The sequence below is a fragment of the Lithobates pipiens genome, unplaced genomic scaffold, assembly GCF_037356315.1.
Source record: "Lithobates pipiens isolate NorthernLeopardFrog02 unplaced genomic scaffold, aLitPip1_a1.2 Scaffold_25, whole genome shotgun sequence".
NCBI classification, from domain to species: domain Eukaryota; kingdom Metazoa; phylum Chordata; class Amphibia; order Anura; family Ranidae; genus Lithobates; species Lithobates pipiens.
In genome coordinates, this window is record NW_027507787.1 from 103,164,787 (window position 1) to 103,184,125 (window position 19,339).

Below are 19,339 nucleotides of genomic sequence, written 5' to 3' on the forward strand. Positions count from 1 at the left end.
TAGAAGCTGACAAGTCCCTTCGCACCTTCCTACATGAAACACTGTTCCTGGCGCGAAAAGTGATTGCTCGTGGCTGGATGCAGGCCCTCCCCCCCCACGGTCCAGTGCTGGAAAAAAGAGGTTAACGATACCCTCCCTTATAAGAAATTGGTTTATACACATAGAGGATGTCCATTTAAATATGAACGGATCTGGGGTAGGTGGTTGGGAGATGGGGAGACGTGTACTTGATATGCTGTTATATTGATCCCTTGCCCCTCTCCCCCCTCTGCTTATCCCCTTTGGTGTTTCCTCCACCTCAAGGACCTACTTTTATTCTGTCCCCCTCCCCCTTTTATTTCTCCTTTTGCCCGCTCCCCCTCCCCCGGTTGACACAAATTAGCTCTAATAATGTATCTACCCATGATGGGTATCGGACCCATATACAGTGCAGCTAACCCAATGCTCTCATGTATGCAACGCTGCCTTGGCCAGATTGGCCCACGTTATTTGATGTATCGTATGTATGCCTGCTATGTATGTTATCTTCTGTTTCCTTCTTTTTTTTTTTTTTTATAAAGTTTGTTTTTCGATTAAAAAAAAAAAAATCACCCAGCCAAATTGCTGGGACATTAGGGTGTTGAGCCATAAAAGATAATCCCTCTGTAATTAGTCTATGATCGTAAGGCGGGGGTACATAATAGGCGAGAATAATGTACTGTTCTCCGTGCAATAAGTAGTGTATAAATATATATCTGCCCTGCAGGTCTGTCTGCAAAGAAACCAAGGAAAACTGTGCCGTTTTAGATATCAATGCAGACACCCCGCGAGAAAAGGACGTATGGGTGGCGTGGTAGGCCCATCCAATCCACGGGCGATGCAAAGCTATTTGCAATCTCCCAGTTACATGCGTCTCTACCAGGACTGTGATATCCGCTCTATAAGTTTTGAGACACCCAAACACTGCCGCCCTCTTAATTTTATCCCGAATCCCCCTGACATTCCACGTCAGCAACTTCAGGGTACCCATGGCGTGGTCTCAGCCAATATCACAAGGAGGAAAATAGTATCCAAACCACCCGTCAAAGCAGTATCCATTCCCATATTCATCAGAGTATACATGAAAAAGAGACATTTGTCTGTTCCATAACCAAATAAAGCTTGTGCCATAAACTAAGCATAAAACATAACATACTATAACATAATAACTACAACCCATCCCCACCCTCCCTGCTCTCAGCCACCCCAACTTGACTGGAGCTCCCTTCCCAAAACAAACCATAGAACACTAAGCAATGTCAATAACAATAAGCCACGGGGGTGGACTTTGCCAGATATGGACCCAGTGACAAGACCAAGTCTTCTCCCGTCATAACCCGGCTTGTAGGCCAGAGCCGGACCATGCGTCACATTGGTGCGATGCCCAGTTCAGCAGCGGGACATAACAGTCCAGTAAAGGGCATGTATCAGGAGAAAGTCAAAGTTCTGCAGTCCCATGCAGCAAGTCCAGATGACCCGCGTCCCCCCCACCCCCCCAGGGAAAGGGCCCAATAGAGCCCGCCAAGCGGGTCCCCCAAACTAAGAGGGAGGGGGAAGGGGTATTGTGTAACGAACCAGGGGGATGCCCCCAGAGCGTGGCCATAGGCAGCAGTACATGTTCAGTCAACAAGAGCAACGGCCATCCATCTTAGAGAGGGGGAACAGAAGCATCAATTCAGGGACTGAGGATAATGAACCACGCATAGGCAGTCCAACAGCGATCTGCTTGCACACGGGCAAATAGAAAGGGGGGAGCAGATAGAGTACTCACAAATCTTCCAACGATTTTAGTCTTGAGGTGGCCGATTTCGAGACGCGTCTCTCTGGTCCAACCAGGAAACCGCCATCTCAGGATCTTCAAAAAAGTAGGCCCTATCTTCCCCCACTACGCGGAGTCTGGCCGGGTACAACATGGCGTACTTGAGGTGATGTGCCCTGAAGCGCCTCTTGACTTCCACGAATCGGGAACGACGTTTTTGAACTTTTGCGGAGAAGTCGGGAAACACTGAGATATGTCCGTTCTGAAACGGGATGTTGCCTTTTTCACGAGTAAGGCGAAGGATGGCATCCCTATCCCGGTAATTTAGCAGCTTAGCAATGCACGTGCGAGGAGGTGCCCCCTCCGGCGGCGGGCAGGCAGGCATTCTGTGGGCCCTTTCAATAATAAATTAGGTAGAAAACGCCTCCCTACCGTAGGCCTTAATCAGGAGAGACTCCAAAAATGTCGCCGGCTCAGCCCCCTCGGAGCCCTCCGGCAGGCCGATAAAGCGGAGGTTAGATCTGCGGGCCCCATTCTCAAGGTCGTCCTGTTTCTGGGCCAGCTGCTGGAGATGCCTTTGCACATCCTCCTGGGCATGCTGCAGAGGGAACAGGACATCTTCGGCCTGACTGATCTGGGTTTCAGTTTCCTTCACTCTGTCACGCAGTTTAGCCATGTCCTGTCGGATAAGTGAGACATCCACCTTAACCTCCTCAAGCTTAGTTGTCAGTGTGGTCTGGCAGGTAGAAATCGCCTCAAGCACCTTCACCGTGTCTGAGGTAGCAGGTTCTGCAGCCGGAGTGGACTGTCCGCCATGTTGGCCCTCATGGTCCCGCTGGAACCTTTTCAAGAGATGCCGCCGCTGCAGACTGCTTCTTCGTCTGAGACATCGTCCCAATGTATGCACGAGAAAGTAGTGGGTATTACACCGGTAAGATCGTAGGTAAAATAGTCAGTGGGCACCCAGGATCACTACAGGAGATCGCGGTAGGAGCGGAGCTCAGGTCACAAGCGTCCTACTCCATTGCTGTCCAGGCCACGCCCCCCCCCCCACATGTCGCTTCTTAGCGGAATTCGGGAGTGAGCTTAGAAAGTTTGTTTTGATTCCAGTCCAATACACGCCCCAGATGGGAGGCCAGGTAGTAGCGTCGCAAGTCAGGGAGAACCAACCCTCCCTGTTGTTTAGACAATGTCAGCTGTGACCGCTTAAGTCTGGGATTTTTGTGGGCCCAGTTAAATTGAGTGAGCAAGGATTGAGCTTGCTTAAAAAAATGGGACTGGAATCTGGATCGGGAGAGCTTGGAAAAGATAAGTAAATTTAGGGAGTATGTTCATTTTAATGAGATTGCATCTCCTGAACCAGGAATGGAGACCAGAATGCCACCCGTGAAGTTCAACATAAACGTACGCGCGATGTCCGGTGGAATGTAAGTACCTAAGTACTTAAGGGCTGTATGGGTCCATTTAAATCGAAAATTGGACTGCAAGTCTATTAACGTTTGCGGGGGGACTGTAACCCCCCATGGCCTTTGATTTCAAGAAGTATCCCGTATATCTGGAATTCCCGAAGGAGATTTGGCAAGGAAACTCTGGGATTCGTCAGCGAGAACAGCATGTCATCTGCGTAGGCAGATATCTTGCACTCAATAGTACCCATTTGGAGTCCCGTTATGTCTGAGTTTTGTCGAATTGTGGAGAGAAAGGGTTCCAATGACAGTGCGAATAATAGGGGCGACAGGGGGCAACCCTGTCTGGTCCCATTCCCGATGTCAAGGGGAGATGAGAGAACCCCATTCGCTTTGACTTGAGCTGAAGGGCGTGAGTATATCTTACTTATCCATGCCAGCATCCGTTCACTCAGACCTATATGGCGTAGGGCCGAGAACATTAATGTCCATTTGACCCGATCAAAAGCCTTCTCGGCATCAGTACTCATGAATAGACAAGGGGTCCCAAATGATTTTGCTTTATGGATCAGGGTAAGCATCTTAATGGTGTTGTCCCTATCTTCCCTGGTGGGAATAAAACCTAACTGGTCAATATGTATAAGGGACTGCAAGTGATGTGCCAATCACGTGGCGAGGATTTTAGAGAATAGTTTTAGGACCGAATTTAGGAGGGAAATGGGTCTGTAGCTCCCACATAGGCCCGGGTCTTTGCCCTCCTTAGGTATCAACGAGATGTGGGCTCTAAGGGTATCCTCAGGAAAATCCCCATTTGAGCTCAGAGTATTAAATAAATTCACCAAGCGTGGGCCGAGAATAGGGAGGAAGGTTTTAAAGTATTGTGCGGTATATCCGTCAGGGCCCGGAGCCTTACCCACCTTCGGAGGTCCCACGGCTGTCTGGACTTCTTCCAGTGTGATCGGGTCCTCCAAGTACTCCCGTGATTCTTTTTTTTTCAAGGGCAGCAACAGTATATCGTCAGTTACCATGGCATAGACCAATACACCCACCTCTTCTATTATTAAAGAGGGAATATAGTGGACAGAAATAGAGGGGGAGTAAAGAAAAAGGAAAATAAACAGAAAGAGAGAGAAAAAAAAAGAAAGAAGGGGGGGGGGGAGGAGGGGATGGGGGGGGGGGGCAGACCACCCTCAGACAATCAATTGCAAAAGTACAGTAGACATAGTAAGAACAAGAATTATGAACACATCACACTGGTTGAGACATTATGGCTGCATAACTAGAGGAATATTTAAATGCAACCCAACAGGCCCAGATCTTCGTTGCCAACTCAGATTTACCCCGGAGGGACTCCCGTGATTCTGATGAGAGGGTTGGTAGACCAGAACCGGTTACATATCTGTCTATATTGTCCTGTCCAGACCCTGAATCGGGCAGGTTGTAGAGATCAGAGTAAGGCCGCGTACACACGCGGGGACTGTTCGCCCAACTTTGTCCGTCAAACAGTTTCAGCAAACAGTCCGCTCAAAATTAGCATGGACGGACATGGCCACACACGACGAACGAACAGTTTGCTGAAACCGTGCGCGATGACGTGAACGGCACGTACGATGGGACGAAAAATACGACGTCCTATACACTGCATTATAACTTTCGGCGTGTAAATCCTTTCTGAGCATGCGCGGAACTTAGTTTGACGAACAAGCCTACACACGAGGGGACTGTTCGCTGAAACAAAGTTTCAGCGGACAGTTTTTCGTAATTTCCGAAAAACCTTGTTCAGCGGACTGTTCGCTGAAACTGTCCGCTGAAAGCCCACACACGGGCGGACTGTCCGCCGAAACACTGTTCAGCGGACAAAGTTGGCCGACAGTCCCCGCGTGTGTACGCGGCCTAACATTTTTCAAAGACTTCGGCTATTTGGGTTGGGGTAGAGGCCCTCTGGCCATTCTCATCTATCAACTGTGGTATGTAAGAGCCAGATTTCAACTCCTTTACCGACCTGGCTAAGATTTTTCCGCATTTGTCCCCTGACTCCTACGTCAGTTTACGACAAAACTGGAGTGCCGCTTTCGCTTTATAATGGAGTAGGTCAGCAATATGGGTACGGAGTGTCCCCAATTCAATCTTTAAGGTCCGTGAGGGGGCATGTTTATGTTTCGCTTCCACAGAGGCAAGTTCACGAAACAGATTAGCAAGCTGTTCCTTCCGTGTTCGTTTGATGCGCGCCCCGTGCCTGATAAGTACCCTGCGGAGTACTGACTTGTGAGCCTCCCAAATTATCCCCGGGTCACAGTCCTGCGTTTAGTTTTCTTGGAAATAAAGGTCCAATTCCCTGGTTACATCTGCTAAAACTTCCGGTATCTGGAGGAGGCTCTCATTAAGGTGCCAGAATAGAGACCTAGGTGAGGGGTTCCTAGAGAGGGTGTAGGTAAGGGCTACAGGAGCGTGGTCGGACCAAGTAATATGGCCAATGGAGGAAGAGCTCACCAAGTGCAGTTGGTCATGTGGAATCAAGAAGAAGTCTATCCTCAAGTATGATTTGTGAGGGGAAGAGCAAAAAGAGTAGTCCCTTTCCCCAGAGTGTTGCAGACGCCAGACATCAACTAATTGGTCATTCAGTAAACACTTAGTAATCCGCTTTCTAGAGGAAATGAGGAGCGAGGAGCAAGAGGCAGAAGTGTCAACCGATGGCGAAAGGGGACATTAAAGTCCCCACCTAATATCAACTGGCCCTCCCGAAAGTCACATAATCTGTGCAGGGTAGTTCTGAGGAACGTGTCTTGGTAATCATTGGGAGCGTACACAGTGACAAATGTAAAAAGGCGCTCTCCAATGTGGCCCCTAAGAAAAAGATATCGGCCCCCAGGGTCCACCAGAGAATCCTGGAGAACCCAGGGGAGCCTGCTAGAGATCAGAATGGAGACTCCCTTGGTCTTAGAGGAGGGGTTAGTAGAGTGGTAGACCTTAGGGAAGGATCTCGACCATAGAAAGGGGAGGCTAGTATTTTTAAAATGTGTTTCTTGTATAAAGGCCACATCAGTACAGGAAGTCTTCAGTTCTCATAGGAGGATCCACCATTTTTCAGGGGATTTCAGTCCCTTAACGTTTAGAGAGGTGACCTTGACTGAGTCTGCCATCGCTCCTCGGGGAGGGGGAGGGGGACGTCAGAGAAAAGCAAAGAAAGTTGAACCAAGGTAGGTTTTGGGTAGGTAATGCATGGCGGGAACTAAGGGGGAGAAAGGAAGGGCAAATGGAAGGAAAGGTAAAGGGAAAAAGAAGCCGGGCACCTCAACCCCAGGGGGAGAGGGAAATTAAGGGTTGTCCGCACTCAACAGTACAGGAAGGGTATACTAAAACAGCACAATTATGCTATAGCGCTTACCAGATGTACACTGGGTTTAAAGCGCTGTCCTACTTGGGTTGGTGGGTAGACAGGTCGGAGAGGGAGCCCCCGAATCCTAGTCCCCCCAGTCCCGGCAGTGGTAAATGTCACGTCTGATACCGGTATGCAAATAAAAGACAATCAGTAACATCATATAACCAAAAAACAATAGTATAACCAAAACAGAGGTAGAGCATATAACTGTCAGCACTGAGGGGTCTCCTCGGCTCGCCCTAAACGTAGGCATGCACGAGGGAGCCCGTCACAACAGAAAAGGCATCACAGAATGGGATCCACCACCCCCCGTCCCATACACCTAAAGTACATGCAGTCCCCGAACAAATGCATTTCTCCCTTTGGCAGATTGTCCTCTCCTTACCCCCTCTCCCCCATCCACGCCCCGGGGGAAAAGGGGCAGGGAAAGGGGGAGTGGAAGGGGGAAAGGGGGAGGGAAAGGAGGGAAGGGAAGGGTGGGAAGGGGGGAAGGGAGGGGGGAAACAGGGGAGAGGGGACAAACATGCGGAAATGTCAAGTCCTTTAGCACACTCCCACCAGCAAACACCCAGACCCTGTCAAAGGCCTTCTCCGTGTCCGTTGACAACATAAGCAAGGGCCTTCCCTGTACATGCGCCGCATGGATTAAATTGAGGACTCGGGCCGTATTGTCTCTAGCTTCCGACTTATTTTTATTGTTTTTTGCTTGTTTCCCAAGGTGACCATCTTGCCGTTTGTCAAGAGGGTTGAAAGTGCCTGAAGAGATTGCCTACGGGCACATCACCCTGAAAGCACCCGATCTCGTTTGATGTTGGAGGCTAAGAAGAGTCGGGCCTTGTTAGTACCTGGATGGGAGACCGCCTGGGAATACCAGGTGTCGTAGACTTCTTTTTATGTTGTTGGCGTTGACCTGTTTTTTTTCGCTTGTTTCCCAAAGTGACCATCTTGGTGTTTGTCAAGAGGGTTGAGAGTGCCTGAAGAGATTGCCTATGGCCACATCACTCTGAAAGCACCCAATCTCGTCTGATCTTGGAGGCTAAGAAGAGTCGGGCCTGGTTAGTACCTGGATGGGAGACCACCTGGGAATACCAGTTATTGTAGGCTTCTTTTTATGTTGTTGGCGTTGATTCGTTTTTTTTTTTTGCTTGTTTCCCAAGGTGACCATCTTGGCATTTGTCAAGAGGGTTGAGAGTGCCCAAAGAGATCGCTTACAGCAGCATCACCCTGAAAGAGCCCTATCTCTTCTCTTCTCTGAGGCTAAGAAGGGTTGGGCCTAGTTAGTACCTGGATGGGAGATGGCGTTGGAATACCAGGTGCCGTATTCTTCTTTTTATGTTGTTGACATTGACCTGTTTTTTTTTGCTTGTATCTCAAGGTGACTATCTTGGCTTTTTTCAAGAGGGTTGAGAATGCCCAAAGAGATTGCCTATGGGCACATAACCCTGAAAGCGCCCGATCACCTCTGATCTCAGAAGCTAAACAGGGTTGGGCCTTGCTAGTACCTGGATTGGAGACCACCTGGGAATACTAGGTGCTGTAGGCTTCCTTTTATATTGTTGGCCTTGACCTGTTTTTTTTTCACTTGTTTCCCAAGGTGACCATCTTGGCGTTTGTCAAGAGGGTTGAAAGTGCCTGAAGAGATTGCCTATGGGCACATCACCCTGAAAGCACCCGATCTCGTTTGATGTTGGAGGCTAAGAAGAGTCGGGCCTTGTTAGTACCTGGATGGGAGACCGCCTGGGAATACCAGGTGTCGTAGACTTCTTTTTATGTTGTTGGCGTTGACCTGTTTTTTTTCCGCTTGTTTCCCAAAGTGACCATCTTGGTGTTTGTCAAGAGGGTTGAGAGTGCCTGAAGAGATTGCCTATGGCCACATCACTCTGAAAGCACCCAATCTCATCTGATCTTGGAGGCTAAGAAGAGTCGGGCCTGGTTTGTACCTGGATGGGAGACCACCAGGGAATACCAGTTATTGTAGGCTTCTTTTTATGTTGTTGGCGTTGATTTGTTTTTTTTTTTTTGCTTGTTTCCCAAGGTGACCATCTTGGCATTTGTCAAGAGGGTTGAGAGTGCCCAAAGAGATCGCTTACAGCAGCATCACCCTGAAAAAGCCCTATCTCTTCTCTTCTCTGAGGCTAAGAAGGGTTGGGCCTAGTTAGTACCTGGATGGGAGATGGCGTTGGAATACTAGGTGCCGTATTCTTCTTTTTATGTTGTTGACATTGACCTGTTTTTTTTCGCTTGTATCTCAAGGTGACTATCTTGGCATTTGTCAAGAGGGTTGAGAATGCCCAAAGAGATTGCCTATGGGCACATAACCCTGAAAGCGCCCGATCTCCTCTGATCTCAGAAGCTAAACAGGGTTGGGCCTTGCTAGTACCTGGATTGGAGACCACCTGGGAATACTAGGTGCTGTAGGCTTCTTTTTATGTTGTTGGCCTTGACCTGTTTGTTTTTCACTTGTTTCCCAAGGTGACCATCTTGGCGTTTGTCAGGAGGGTTGAGAGTGCCCAAAGAGATCACCTATGGCCCCATCACCCTGAAAGCGCCCAATCTCGTTTGATCTCGGATGCTAAACAGTGTCAGGCCTGGTTAGTACCTGGATGGGAGACCGCCTGGGAATACCAGGTGCCATAGGCTTCTTTTTTTTTTTTTTTTTTATTTAGTAGTATGCGACATACAATGCAAAGGCAACTTCACAGAATGTGTGATACAAATAGTTACAAACAAACGATCATATTGCATGGATATCAGAGCCAATGGTAAGAAGTCAGAGGAGAATAGCACGTGTACAGCTTTGCGGTCATATCAAGATGAGATTAAAGCTCCATCTCGTTGGGATCCTCTACCTCTTAAAATATTATTGATACTAGCCCACCTACCCTCGAAGAGTTTAGATATCCATAGATAGGGGAAGAGTATTGTGCAGTAGTCAAATGGGGTCGGAACATACCATTTTCTTTTCCCTTTTTTGAGTTAAGAAGGGAAATAGTAGAACTGAAAGGAGGGAGAAGGGGAAAGAGAAGATTGGGGAAGGAAATGGCAGAAAAGGAAAAGAAGGGGTAAGGGGGTGTCGTGGGTAGAGTGGATAGGGTGGGGTCCCCTCCCAGGGAGCAAGAGACGCCCTCGGCTCACCAGCTCATCAGCTGTCCAACGTTTGGAACAGCGATCTCCAATGATCACCATGAGCTTACTATGTCTCGCGGAGGTATTCTTCCGAAAAGCGAAACTGGGTCCAGTAGAACCATCTGTTCCCATGCTCCTCCGTTTTATCCCTCATTGTGGCAGTCAGGTCTTCCATTCATTCAATATCATTTACCCTTGCGAACCACTGGGTCACCATTGGAGCAGATTGCTCTTTCCACTGACTTGGGATGCAGGCCCTAGCTGCATTGAGGAGATGTTTAAGTAAGGACTTATGATAACGCTTTCTCGACATAGGAGTTAGATTGAGAAGAACTGCTGCGGGATCATTGGCTAAGGAAATGTCTGTGAACTTGTGGATGAGTCTCAGGACAGGCTGCCAGAATGTTTGTAATTTAGGGCATTCCCAGAAAATGTGGAGAATGGTGCCAGCCTGTTGCCCACAGCGACAGCAGTGGTCAGATTGACCGGGGAATATTTTGGCCAACACCACCGGTGTACGATACCAGCGTGTGATCAGCTTATATGAGATCTCCTGATATTTACTGCAGAGTGACGACTTATGGGCGAAAAAGAGTTTTCTGTCCTTCTGTGGTTTGGAGAATGTAATTTGTAAGTCCCTTTTCCATTTAGCTAGGAAGGGTGGATCCGTGGAGGATTGTGCGTCTGTCAGGATTTGGTAGGACCTAGAGAGGGAACCACGAATTGGGCCATCATCCAGGCAAAGTTCCTTGAAGGGGTGGACTTGTCTAGAGAAGAAAGAATGGTTAGGTAGTGATCCGAGGAAATGGATTAGCTGTCTAGCTCTCCAGCTATCCAATGCAACAGGTACTTGCTCTAGCAGTATGGTCCCCATGGGAATCAAGCCCGTGGGTCCAAGAAATAGGGCTGCTCTCAGAAGCCCTTTCGGGGCTTGCCTGGTAAAGGCCTGGTCAGACAGGCCCGGAGGGAATCTAGGATGTCCAATAATTGGGGTCATAGGAGAAGGGAAGTTAGTCAGGTGGGAAAGGTGAAAAAAACTATCCATCTCGGCGAGCGAGGGGACAATTAACGGGTGAGTAGTCACACAGGGCTCCAATGGCCTCCCCGCCCAAGGTAGACCAGCCAGTGGAACCCGCGCCATCTCCTGCTCTAGCTTGACCCATAGCTTCAGTTCCCTATGCCGGTGTCTTATCACATATGGTCCCCCATCGCATAGTGTCCGCTGTGTACTGCTCATGCGCAGTACACAGCAACACAGATTCCGAAAATTGCCGAGCATGAACGGCGCCTGCGCACTGAGTCCAGGTTCTATCCCCACTATCCAAGTGGACATAGAGTAAGAATATAAAAGAGCCGAGCGCAGCGAGGCCGAGCCCGAAGCGTGGCGAGCGAAGTTCACCTGCGAGGGGCCCTCTAATTTTCACAACCCTTTGTCCGCTTGGATGGTGGGGCTACCACCTCCACTCACCGCGCAAGCGCCGTCCAGCTTCGGAGATTTTCCGAAGCTTCGTCTGCTCCGTACTGCGCATGCGCAGTACGGCGCGGACACTATATCATGGCCGGACAGTATATGGCAGAACACCAGCACCAGTCAACCACCGGTGTCATGTGCGTCGCTGTGTAATATAGAGCAGGGTCCGGGAAGCCAAAACCTCCCCGCAATTTCGGTCGCAATAGCATTGCCCTACCAATACGTCAGAGGAACTTGATAAAGATTGAGCGAACCGCATGAAAGAAAGTCTGGGGTATTTTGATAGGTAAGGCTTGTAGTAGATACAGAAGTCGTGGCATCGCGTTCATCTTCAACACATTACAGCGTCCGAACCATGACAGAGCTAGTGGGTCCCAACTTTTTTTTTTTTTCAAATAACTTTTTATTAGTATAAAGTGAAACATTACACGTCAGACACTTCAGTACAGCATTGGGGGAGCGAAAGAAAGAGAAAAGAAAAATTACAGGGGAGAACATACCATAAGAGCATATTGGCCTACATAATATAGCCACCTGAAGCAGGTACAAGCCCGGCCAGGTAGAGCTATTCACAGACAGCATGTTCTGCAACACATGTAAGTCAGGGATAAAGTCCAACCAATAATAAACCAGTCCTCAAAACTCAACAGCCAGTCAAGAGTGGCAATCCGAGGATACAGGTGTCGACTAATAGTGTAAGATACTTGTAGTACACATTAACCCAATCAAACACCCCCCCCCCTCGGGGGGGTTTGGAAGAAAGATATAAATAAGAGAAAGGAAGAAGGGAAAAAGAGAAAAAAGAGAAGAAAGGGATACCAAAGGGTAGAAAGAAAGGTAGAGAGGAAAAGGAGGGAGTAGGGGTGGGTAGTCATCCGAAAACTTCCGCTTGCCTGTCAGGGTCGATCGCCCTTAAGATTCCAGGGATTCCAGACTACATCATGCGCTTCCAGCCGGTCCTGTATCCTGGCGGTCATCCTCTCCATAAGCTCCACGTCTCTAATGCGAGCGTATAATGCGTCCGGGGTAGGGGGGGTGCGTTTTTTTCCAATGGAGTGCAACAAGACACCTCGCTGCGGTCAAGATATGGCGGGATAATTTCTGTAGGGATTTGGACAGTTTGGGGAAAGGGACTCCCAGTAAAAAGTGCTTTGGGTTCAGGTCCAGGGATTGGTCCAGGACACAGGCCAAGAGCGTACGGACTTCCGTCCAGAAAGGGACTATACGAGGGCATTGCCAGTATATATGCAAGAGGGTGCCCTTATGCCCCACACAGCGCCAGCACCGGTCTGTTGTAGAAGGATAAATAGCGTGCAGGACATCCGGGGTCATGTACCAGAAGAACAATATTTTGTATGCATTCTCCCGGTAGAGCGTACACATGGAGCTCTTAGATGCCTGTGACCAAATCACCCGCCATTGCTCCTCCGTGAACACTTCACCCAGAGCCTCCTCCCATTTAAGCATATATGCATGTTTGCCGTTAAGACCCATAGGAAAGGCGTTAATTATTTTATAAATATCCGAGATCATCCCCCTCTGTGCCGTACCTGCTGAGACAACTATTTCAAACAAGGTAGGCAGGGAGAAACGGAGGTCTGATGAGATGGTCTGGGCAAAGTGACGGATTTGTAAGTAACTATAGAAGCTCTGCCGGGGGAGGTCAAACCGGGATTGGAGTTCAGTGTAAGTCAGTAGTCTCCTAGATCTGGGGTCCACCAGAGATCTCAGATGGAAGAGGTTCCGGGAGGACCAGGGGTGTTGCATCTGGCGAGATAGGCTATCTGGCACTAGAGGGTTGGATATAAAAGAGGTCAGGAGCGATTTAGCCGAGGTCAGGGCAAACGCCTTGGAAGACCTACGCCATAGGTTCTGCAGGTGGGACATGGGGCCCAACAATTGGGACTGGGGAACCACTGCCGCCGCACTCTAGAGCATACTATTAGGGTATATAGGGGCCAACCACTGGGATTCAATTTCCGACCAGCGATTGTGAGGCCACTAGGTAGTCCAAGAAGCGACCGCGCAGAGTTGGGCAGCCTGATAGTACCTGACTAGATCCGGGAACGCTAAACCCCCCATCCGATCGGGAGACGGTCATGACCGAGCGAGGTATCCTGTGCCTTTTATAGTTCCATGCGAATCGAAGTATGTCCCTTTGCAATTTTTTCAGGTGGGAGGAGGGGACTGGAATGGGGAGGGTCTGAAAAAGATAAAGGAGTTTCGGGAGGATAGCCATCTTCACAGAGGCTATTCTACCAAGCAGAGAGATTTGGTGTTTCCGCCACTGTAGCAACAGACGCCTAATATCTCCATAAAGGGATGGGTAGTTTGCCTGATAGAGGGAGGTATAGGTTGGGGTGATGTTTACCCCCAGGTATCGAAGGGAGGTGGACCCCCAGTGGTAGGGAAAGTTGGATCGTAGATGTTCCACCTCCAACGGTGGAATGTTAATCGGGAGGGCTTCGGACTTCGACGCATTAAGTTTGTAGCCCGATAGCGCACTGTAACGGTCTAACTCCATATGCAAGTTGGGCAGGGATATCCTGGGTTGGGTAAGAGTAAGAATTACGTCGTCCGCAAATAGCGAAATCTTAAACTCCTGGCCTCGCACCGGAACCCCTCTTATAGCCTGGTTCCGCCTAATAGACGCCGCCAGGGGTTCAATACAGAGGGCGAATAGTAGGGGTGACAGCGGGCATCCCTGACGCGTACCATTGGAGATGGAAAAGGGCGAGGAGGTGGCAAAGGGGGTCTTCACTTGAGAAGACGGGTTGGAGTAAAGATGTTGTATGGCCCGCAAAAAAGGTCCCTCCATCCCTATGTGGGTCAGCGTGGCGAACAGGAAGGGCCAACCCAATCTATCAAATGCTTTTTCTGCGTCCAAGCTCAGGAGCAGGGACGGCATTCCCTCCCTGTTCGCCACGTCGACCAGGTCTATCACCCTCCGGGTGTTATCCCCTGCTTGGCGGAGGGGGACAAAGCCCACTTGGTCCTTGTGGATCAAAGAGGGTAGGACCTTGTTAAGGTGCAGAGATAACAATTTAGAAAAAATTTTTAGGTCTGCGTTCAACAACGCAATGGGTCTATAATTCGCGCAAAGGATGGGGTCCTTATTTGGCTTGGGTATTAAGGTAAGGAAGGAACGTTGCATATCTGAGGGGACGGGTGTTTTCTGTAGAAAAGCGTTAAAGAGGCTGCTCATGTGCGGAGTTAAGAGGGGGGAAAATGCTTTGTAGTATTCGTAGGGCAGACCGTCTGGACCCGGGGATTTATGTGCGGGGAGGGATTTAATGGTCCGTTCCACTTCGTCCTCCGTGACGGGCATGTTCAAAATGAGCAAGTCCGAATCTCTAATTTTGGGGATGGCGCTGTCGGACAGGTACTGCTGTATACGCTGTGAAACCTCCACCGACACAGGGTTGCTAGGGATGTCAGGACTATTATAGAGCTCCACATAAAAGCCAGCAAACGTATCAACTATGTCTTTGGGGTGGGAAACAACTGCATTAGATCTAGTTTTTATCTGGTGTGGAGCAGAGAGAAGGGTTTTGTCTTTGAGCTTCCGCGCTAGGAGGGAGTGTGCTTTATTGCCCCTATCATAGTATGTCTGTTTGATCCTCAGCAGGGCTTTCTCAACACGGCGAAGCGCCAGGTCCGCAAGCGCCATACGCAAATTGACAATTTGACGATCAGCCGTGGCCGAGTGAGCCAGATTAAAGTCTCCTCCCACCACCAAATAACCGTGGTCATCCTTAAATAGACGTGCAAAAACCCTGGAGAGGAAGCTATGCTGATGGACATTAGGGGCGTATAGCGCACACAGGGTGATCGGCCGTGATTGCCACGTACCCTTAAGTATCAGGAAGCCCCCCCGGGGATCGCTGTAATGATCAACATAGGTAAAGGGTGCTCCTTGTCGGATCAGGATAGCCACCCCCGCCCTCTTATGGGACCCCGAGGATAGATACGCAAGCGGAAAGCTCCTGGAGGCGAAGGCAAAAGATCCCCCCCTGTCAAAGTGCGTCTCCTGAACCAAGATAATATCTGCTCCCGACTGTTTAAACTCCCTTAGTGCCAGATGCCGTTTCCTGTTTGAATTTAGGCCGTGAACATTCAGAGATAGAATCTTAGCCATCAGTCAAGTCTGGGGGGGGGTAGGAGAGCGGTCTGTGTCTAATAAATCTTACCCGGTAACAACGTCCAAGAGGGACCGCCAGGAGCCAGGAGCAGACGCATTCCAGTCGTAGGGCCCCGCCACTACGTGTCCGATCCCTGCAGGCAGCGGAAGGAAGACAGAGGAGAGAAGAGAGGGGGAGATAGAAAGTGAGAGAAGGGAGAAAAACGTTAGTACAACGTTAGAAAGGCATCGCAATGAAAACATGGGCCCATAATCGGACCAAACATAGGGCAATATTCGGCCCCGGGTAAAAAAGTCATTCGGGACTGCACGGATTCCCAGGGGGCCACCAGACCCAGCGCACGAGGCGTGGGCCTGGCGGCCGCATAGGAGTCCAGGTCTCCTCATTCAGGTCCTAAGGAGGAATAGAGGAGCGTAAAATGTGTAAAAACTTGAACAGGAGCAAAATCACTAAAATATAAATAAGATGAATAAAATAAAGAAAAAAGAAAAACAACCCAAAAAAAGGGTTAGGGGGAGAGTCGTGAGAGCAAGGGGGAACCCACTCTCCCGAATCTCCCAACCAGCAGCCTAAGTGCAGTAAGTTATTGAAAAGGCACCAAAGGGGAAAGCGTAGGAGGTGAGGGTTGAGTAGCGATGAGGTCCCAATCGGGGAGCCGGGGGGGGGGGGGGGGCGGATGCCCAGATCTTCACAGAAAGTCGGCAGATCTTCAGGATACCGCAGAGAGGCCGATTTGCCCTGATGTTTGGCAGTGAGGCTAAATGGGAAACCCCAGCGGTAAGGGATCTGGGCGTCTTGCAGGGTACGGAGCAAGGGTTGGAGAAGTCTACGTTTTTGCAGCGTAATCCAGAAGAGGTCCGGAAAAAGTTGCACTGGGTGGTTCCGGAAAGACACCTCACGGGCTAAATGGGCTTGTCGCAGGATATCCTCCTTAAGGTGGAACGAGTTGACTCTGCAAATAAAGTCCCTGGGGCCAGAAGTAGCATTTTTGGGGCGTAGGGCCCTATGAGCTCTATCCATCTCAATAAATTTAGTGGGGGGTTCTCCGAGGAGAGTGTTGAATAGTTCCTGCAAGATAATCTGAGCGTCCTCCGGGCCCTCCGACTCCGGAACCCCTCGCACTCTGATGTTGTGCCGGCGCCCCCTGTTGTCCAAGTCCTCCACATGGCGCTGCATATCTCTCAGGAGCAGATGGTGTTCAGCCCCTTGCGTTTGGATTTTGTGGACCGCAATTTTGGCCTCTTGTATCTCCTCTTCAGCCATCTCCACCCTGTCCGCAAGGTGCTTAAGGCCAGAGTGGAGCATTTGTATTTCCGCCCGACACGTGGATTTGACATCTTCAATCAATTGTTTAAAATCCTCTTTGGTAGGGATCGCTTGTAAGTATAATTGCCACTGAGGGTGCAGTGGTGTTGTGGTCATGTCTCCCGGGTTGTCCCGGTCTATGCGATGACGTGGCGACAGTGGCCTAGGGTCCACGGGTCCAGCAGTGCGAGAGGCGGGGGCATGCTCAGGGGGAGAATCCCAGACCCCCGGCCACTCTGAAGTATGAGCCAAGGGAGGTGGCTGGTGTCGTCCCCTGGTATCCTGGGGTGGAAGGGCTACGGGTCCCCCTGGGTAAGCCGACACCCCTGGTCGTCCCCCGTGACCGCGTGGGGGGAAGGGGTTCCCCGAGGTGCCCAGCCTCTGAGACTTAGGTGGGGGCGACCCCGAGTCAGGATTCAGCAGGGGTCCGTCCATTCCCCCGGGCCCCCGGTACGCCCAGGACAGGGGCTCCTCAGGGGGGGGAGGGCAGGGAAGTCCTCAGCCGCAAAAGAAAGGGGGGACCCCTCGGACACAGCACTGGAGTCTGGGGGCGTCCGGAGCATCCTGGGCAAGGCCAAAGAGCACTGAGTGTCCGTAGGAGGGGGGGACCTACTGCCAGAGGGCCCCAGGCCTAGTCCACCCCCCTCCCCGATCCGTCCAGTCCCGCACAGGAACTCCCCTCCGGCGTCCAGAGCTGCAGGAGTGCGGAGGGGGCACTGCGGTGCCGAGCAGCACAGGGATAGAGAGGGTCCCAGGGGGGGCCTAGTCTTGTGTCCTGGCGGCGGCGTGGGCGGTGTGGTAGGCCGCAGGTCTAGCTGGACGGCCTCAGAGGTGGGCGGGACCGGGGATCGACTCACCGCACCGGAGGCCTCCAGGCCCGGGGATGTCAGCCGCGGTGTCCCTCGATCCCCCGGTCCGTGCTGGAGGTTCGGATGGGCCCTGCGGGCCGGAGAAGGAGCCCGCGCCATTTTGGGAGGTCCGTCGGTCGGGAGCTCCGTCGTGGAGAAGAAGGACCGGAGGTCCGTGGCTGTGCCCAACGAGGCTGCGGGAGGTCCCCTGGAGCTGGAGGACCGTGTGGCCCTAGATTTCCCCATTGGATGGGGCTGGATTTTCCCCGTAGGTGCGGTGTAGCAGAGGCTGGAGGGAGAGCAGGAGATTTAGGCTGCCATCCGGGTCGACTTCCGGTCACGCCCCCCTGGGTCCCAACTTTTAATAACTAGACCACGCTTTACTCCACGCCGTCGGCAGCGGTACGGGTGAACGAGTGATGCTCGGACTCTTTCCCCATCACTAATGGGACGAGGCAGGGGTGCCCTCTGTCTCCCCTAATTTTTATTCTGACACTGGAACCACTTATGTGTCACGTTCGGAATGACCCGAATATTACTGGCATAGCCAAACCCTCGGCACACCACAAAATTGCGGCGTACGCTGACGATCTAATTTTTTCCGTCTCCAATCCACACATTTTGCTTCCCAATATACTTGCGTCTCTACGGCGATACGGCAGCCTATCAAACTATAAAATCAATTGCGCCAAGTCGGCTGTATTGAATATATCGGTCCCGGATGGTGAGGCCAAGAGGCTCCGCTCCGCTTTTCCATTCTACTGGGCTGAAAAATCTATACGTTACCTGGGCTTTGACATCGCAGCGGATTTAGCGCAATTGTACCCGCTTAATTTTGTCCCTCTCCTGGATAGACTGAAATCTGATTTGGGAAACTGGCATGCTTTAACGGTTCGGGCGATGTAATGCATTCAAAATGACGGCCCTCCCGCGGATCTTATACATGTTCCAGACATTACCGATCCGGTTACCCCCAATTTTTTTCAGACAACTGCAGGTGCTGCTCCGGGACCCAGAGCCCGTTTGCAATTGCTTGCCAGACCAAAGGACAAGGGGGGTCTCCCAGATCTCAGACAATACTACTGCTAGCGAGAGTCGTTGATTGGCATTGTAATGGCCCACACAAGCAGTGGGTGGAGATGGAGATTGAGGATGGATCCATTCCCCTATTGACCTCCCCGTGGCTCCTGTCCTCCCTACCAAAAGACCTCAGAGGTCACCCCGTAGTGGGAGCTACGTTGGCTGTTGTGCGGAGGTTGTTCCGCTGCACACACATTGCTCCCCTGCCATCACCAATGACTCCGGTTATAGGTAATCCAGACTTCCCACCGGGATTTACCAACAAGAAACTGCGACAGTTGACAGTGGTGGGGAAACAGCGTCTGGGAGAGGTTTGGCACCCGGGAGGGCTCCCGACCACGCAAACTGTCGCCGAGCTTTCTGACCCTCAGCTTGACTTGTTTAGTGCTTATCAACTTCGTCACTTTCTTCTGCCCATACAAAGGGCCCCCTACACTCCTAGAGACCTGACACCCTATGAATCCATCTGTCACAAAAGGGAACCTGTGCGACACACCCTCTCCCTCCTGTACAACCTATTGAGTAGTCAGGAGGAGGAGTCGACCCCCACCATTTATCCACAAATGGGAGAGGGACTTAGGCATCACATTTACCTCACAACAGATAGGGAAGATCCTGACCTTAGTACATAAAGCTTCCATCGCAAACCAATATCAAGAATCAGGATACAAGATAGTCTCATGCTGGTATAGAGTCCCATACCTTCTGAATAAAATGGATAGATCGATCCCGGATGTTTGTTGGAGGTGAAATTCAGATATGGGGACCATGGGACACCTTTTCTGGGCATGCCCGGCCTTGAGGA

The 19,339-nt window shown here is 50.8% G+C and overlaps 7 pseudogenes; all 7 read left to right on the plus strand.

The window, feature by feature from the left end:
* Nucleotides 1-7,329: 7,329 nt before the first annotated feature.
* On the plus strand, nucleotides 7,330-7,448 carry LOC143931760 (5S ribosomal RNA; annotated as a pseudogene).
* A 99-nt stretch (nucleotides 7,449-7,547) lies between these two features.
* LOC143931698 (5S ribosomal RNA) lies at nucleotides 7,548-7,666 on the plus strand (annotated as a pseudogene).
* A 320-nt stretch (nucleotides 7,667-7,986) lies between these two features.
* LOC143931442 (5S ribosomal RNA) lies at nucleotides 7,987-8,105 on the plus strand (annotated as a pseudogene).
* A 100-nt stretch (nucleotides 8,106-8,205) lies between these two features.
* Nucleotides 8,206-8,324, plus strand: LOC143931934 (5S ribosomal RNA; annotated as a pseudogene).
* A 100-nt stretch (nucleotides 8,325-8,424) lies between these two features.
* Nucleotides 8,425-8,543, plus strand: LOC143932339 (5S ribosomal RNA; annotated as a pseudogene).
* Nucleotides 8,544-8,864: 321 nt separating this feature from the next.
* LOC143931258 (5S ribosomal RNA) lies at nucleotides 8,865-8,983 on the plus strand (annotated as a pseudogene).
* A 100-nt stretch (nucleotides 8,984-9,083) lies between these two features.
* Nucleotides 9,084-9,202, plus strand: LOC143932591 (5S ribosomal RNA; annotated as a pseudogene).
* The last annotated feature ends 10,137 nt before the right edge of the window (nucleotides 9,203-19,339 follow it).